This window comes from Salvelinus sp. IW2-2015, unplaced genomic scaffold, assembly GCF_002910315.2.
Source record: "Salvelinus sp. IW2-2015 unplaced genomic scaffold, ASM291031v2 Un_scaffold4440, whole genome shotgun sequence".
In the NCBI taxonomy this organism is placed as follows: Eukaryota; Metazoa; Chordata; class Actinopteri; order Salmoniformes; family Salmonidae; genus Salvelinus; species Salvelinus sp. IW2-2015.
The window spans coordinates 3,554-8,344 of record NW_019945710.1 but is presented as its reverse complement, the minus strand read 5'-3'; the positions used below and the strand labels follow the sequence as shown (position 1 = coordinate 8,344).

General features: G+C 42.9%; 1 long non-coding RNA gene across 1 annotated transcript; it reads left to right on the top strand.

The window, feature by feature from the left end:
* The first annotated feature begins 1,235 nt into the window (after positions 1–1,235).
* Positions 1,236–3,075, top strand: LOC112077296 (uncharacterized). Its single transcript, XR_002895394.2, has 3 exons — positions 1,236–1,293; positions 1,966–2,042; positions 2,643–3,075. It is a non-coding gene; the product is annotated as an uncharacterized lncRNA (long non-coding RNA).
* Positions 3,076–4,791: the final 1,716 nt, after the last annotated feature.

Below are 4,791 nucleotides of genomic sequence, written 5' to 3'. Positions count from 1 at the left end.
ACTTGCCTCTTCCATTTTTGTGGTAATGCTGCAATTAGTTGGTTGTAATTTTGGGTAGAGCAGACATTTCCATATATTTATGTTAGCTGTGTACTATTTATGATATAATTTACAAAGATTATACTTTGTAAATTAGTATATTTGAGTTTAACCATAATATTTGTGGTATTATTTGTTCTGTCTTTTCTGGTGGATTAAACTGAAATTGRAACCAACTTTCTATGGCTTTTGTTTAAAAAATAGCAATATTTTGGAGATTATTTCATTTTCAAATAACCGAAAGTGAGAGGTTGTAGTCTGAATAAAGGGGAAAAGGACATTCTTGAACATGGTGTGAGACATTCTTACTAATCTGCTAGAGAACCAGTTCGGATTGAAGTATAACTGTTGTTTGACTGAAGCCTTTAGTGAGAGGTCTAATGCTTTAATATTTAAAAGTTCATATTTATTATATAAATAGGCCCATTTAATTCTGTCTGGCTTCCCCTTCCAAATAAAATGAAATATTTTTTGCTCATAGAATTTAAATAACAGGTCGCTAGGTGTAGGCAAGACCATAAGCAAATAGGTAAACTGGGATATGACTAAAGAGTTAACCAGGGTAAACCGGGATTTGACTAAAGAGTTAATCAGGGTAAACTGTGATATGACTAAAGAGTTAATCAGGGTAAACTGGGATTTGACTAAAGAGTTAATCAGGGTGATTTTTCCACAAATAGACAGGTCTTTTCCTTTCCATGGCAGCAACATCTTATCTATTTTTGCTAACTTTCTATTGAAATCTATTATTGTAGTGAGATCATTTCTTTCTTTCGGGATATGAATACCGAGTATGTCAACTTCACCGTCAGACCATTTTATTGGTAAACTACACGGTAATGTAAAAGTATATGTTTAGTATCTAATACTAACATAGTACATTTTATCAACAATATTGGTTTTAATCCAGAGAGGTTAGAAGATATCTAATCCTCTATGAGGCCGTGAGGAATCCAGATGTGGATTGAAAAAAAAACATGAATCGTCAGTGTTTCAATGACACTGTTTATAATAACCTGTCAGCTACTTGTTAGGTGACTGTTGTTCCAGCTCGTTAAGATAGTGACACGATAACATTCAGTCACATGTTCTCATACGTAGACAAGCTGGTGATGATTCCACCCACTTTCTGCACCTGGCTGAGGTAAAGATTGGTAAATAACGTGTCGTATACTTCCCCTCTCTCTCTCCCTGAAGCCGTCTACCTGGCCAGGAGAAACATCCGAAGAGGGGATACTGGAGCCCTATGAGCAGGTACTACGGGTGGGAAACAAAGACTGGGGGGGAAATGCACATCTTAAATAAATCCCACTTGTGGTATGTGTTTCTCACCTAACTATCTCTGGATAAGTGATATGTGGTTGTCTCACCTAACTATCTCTGGATAAGTGATATGTGGTTGTCTCAGCTAACTATCTCTGGATAAGTGATATGTGGTTGTCTCAGCTAACTATCTCTGGATAAGTGATATGTGGTTGTTCTCACCTAACTATCTCTGGATAAATGATATGTGGTTGTCTCACCTAACTATCTCTGGATAAGTGATATGTGTTGTCTCAGCAACTATCTCTGGATAAGTGATATGTGGTTGTCTCAGCTAACTATCTCTGGATAAGTGATATGTGGTTGTCTCAGCTAACTATCTCTGGATAAGTGATATGTGGTTGTCTCACCTAACTATCTCTGGATAAGAGCGTCTGCTAATGACTAACATGTTAATGTCAGATGCAGTAGCTGTCTCGCCCATAGGGCGAGTAGTGGTGGTTTAAGGGCTGGTGTTGGTTATTCTGTTGTCTGGGGGTTACAAAGCAGGATTGAGGAGCTATATATTTCTTTACACAATTTCTGTCATTTTATCTCCGGGGATTTGTCTGCTATCTATTTGACTTTGAGTTATTTTAGTCAAACATCTATTGTTTTCAACAGCAACACTACGACAGTCTCCACAAATGGATGAACCCCAAGTGGGATTTCATCGTGATGCAGGCCACAGAACAGTACAAGTATGTAAACCTTCTGTTGTCTGAAGACTGGATTACACCGCTGTTTATGTGTTGGTAGGGACCCACACACTGTGCAGGCTTTTGATCCAGCCCACCACTAACATGTCTGATTCACCTAATCAAGAGCTGTGTGATTATTCAGTCCACCACTAACAGGTCTGATTCACCTCATCAAGAGCTGTGTGATTATTCAGTCCACCACTAACATGTCTGATTCACCTCATCAAGAGCTGTGTGATTATTTGCATCAGGTGTGTTCGTGCTTGGATGAATAAAAGTCTGCACACCTTGTGGGTCCCCAAGACCAGGTGTAATTCAATAGACCTGTCTTTGTTTCCTGGATCTACCTCCTTTCCCCTGTCTGTTTCTCTATGTGTTCTGACTGTTTCTGTCTCCTGTCTCTCCTGTCTGTCTCTCTCCTGTCTGTCTCTCCCATGTCTGTCTGTCTCTCCTGTTTCTGTCTGTCTGTCTGTCTGTCTGTCTCTCCCATGTCTGTCTGTCTCTCCCATGTCTGTCTGTCTGTCTGTCTCTGTCTGTCTGTCTGTCTGTCTGTCTGTCTGTCTGTCTGTCTATCTGTCTGTCTGTCTGTCTGTCTGTCAGGGCTAATAAAGAGAGGAAGAAGCCAGACAGAGTGGTGTTGGACTGTCAGGAGAGAGCCTACTGGATAGTACACAGGCCACCAGTGAGTACAGACCCACCAACGTGTGTGTGTGTGTCCACAAGGACAGGATATTGTTGCTGTCAGCCTATGAGCTCCATAGCGTCTTGTCCTGCTGTCTCTCCATTCACTGTGACTCTGTTTGGTGATGGAATTGACTCCTCCGTAAAGTTCGATGTGGTAGTAAACAGCTCGGAGGCAAGACTTTTAGGTTATTTCATGTGGAACTCTTTATTACACACGGCTGTCAGTCAACCACTACATGAGAACTAACAGGGGTCGTCAGTTTAAAAACATTTTTTGGGGGAGAACATCGCCAAGGACTATGTGTGATGGAATAGAACACAGGGGAAAAGATGTCCTTGTGTGATGTAATAGAACACAGGGGAAAAGATGTCCTTGTGTGATGTAATAGAACACAGGGAAAAAGATGTCCTTGTGTGATGTAATAGAACACAGGGAAAAAGATGTCCTTGTGTGATGCAGGTGAATCAGGTGAAAGAAATTATGACACCTGCTCTGTCCATGACAGACTGACCAGGTGAATCCAGGTGAAAGATATGATCCTTATTGATTTCACTTGTTAAATCCACTTCAATCAGTCTAGATGAAGGGGAGGAGACAGGTTAAAGAAGGATTTTTAAGCCTTGAGACAATTGAGACATGGATAGTGTATGTGTTGCATTCAGAGAGTAAATGGCAAGACAACATATTTAAGTGCCTTTGAAGGGTATGGTAGTAGGTGCCAGGCGCACGGTTTGTGTCAAGAACTGCAACGCTGCGGTTTTTCATGCTCACAGTTTCTGTGTGTATCAGAATGGTCCACCACCCAAAGGACATCCAGACAACTGGACACCACTGTGGGATGTATTAAGAGTCAACATGGGCAGCATCCCTGTGGAACGCTTTCGACACTTGTAGAGTCAGCCGCCGAATTGAGCTGTTCTGAGGCAAAGGAGGGGGACAACTCAATATAAGGAAGGTCCTTGATGTTTTGTACACTCAGTGTATAAGTACAGGGTGCACTTGGGACCCACTCTGTTTTCCAAGGGAAATGTCTCAGACAGCACAGTATCACATGTTACCTCCTCTGCATTGGGGTCAATGAGACGGTCCAGCCATAGTCATGGCACTTGTGTCCGACGCTGTGAAACACAAGCACCTGTTTAGTCAGTCTGATGTGCTGTAGCTCAACATTTTACTCCAGAGTCTGGAGCAAGGCCTGGAGGACGGCCGTGGTAAGGAACTGGAGCACAGACCCTGGTAGGAACTGGAGCCAGACCCTGGGTAAGGAACTGGAGCACAGGCCTGGGTAAGGAACTGGAGCACAGGCCCTGGGTAGGAACTGGAGCACAGGCCCTGGTAAGGAACTGGAGCACAGACCCCTGGGTAGGAACCGGAGCACAGACCTGGTAAGGAACGTGGAGCACAGACCCCTGGTAAGAATGGGCACAGACCCCTGGGTAAGGACTGGAGCACAGACCCTGGGTAAGGAACTGGAGCACGACCCTGGGTAAGGAACTGGAGCACAGCCCCTGGGTAAGGAACTGGAGCACAGACCCCTGGGTAAGGAACATCAGCTGACATATGATCACGCTGCATTTGAATGGTCTCCAATGAGCATACTGATGTTTTCCAAACAGACTGGCACCAACATCTCAATCATTGTTCATTTGAATGAGAACATTATATTACTTCTATTTAATTGTTTTATTTACCCCTTAAGTTGACTGAGAAACATTCTCAATTACAGCAACGTCCTGGGAATAGTTCAGGGGAGAGGAGGGGGATGAATGAACCAATAGGAAGCTACTTGAACATGCTCCAACTCCTTTCTGCCTCTAATTAGTCTTTTTGGCAGTTTTTTCCTGGTAAACCTTTTAGTTGTTTCTCCTCAGCTGTTGTCACAGCCCTCCTAGTTCCCTGCTGCAGCGTGGAGGCCTACCTGAACTGAGTAACAGGTTTCATTCTCTAATGTTGTCAAGCCCCCTCCTAGTTTCCTGCTGCAGCGTGGAGGCCTACCTGAACTGAGTAACAGGTTGTATTTTCCTCATGTCTAAAACACTCATATCTTTTCCCTTGTTTCTATTA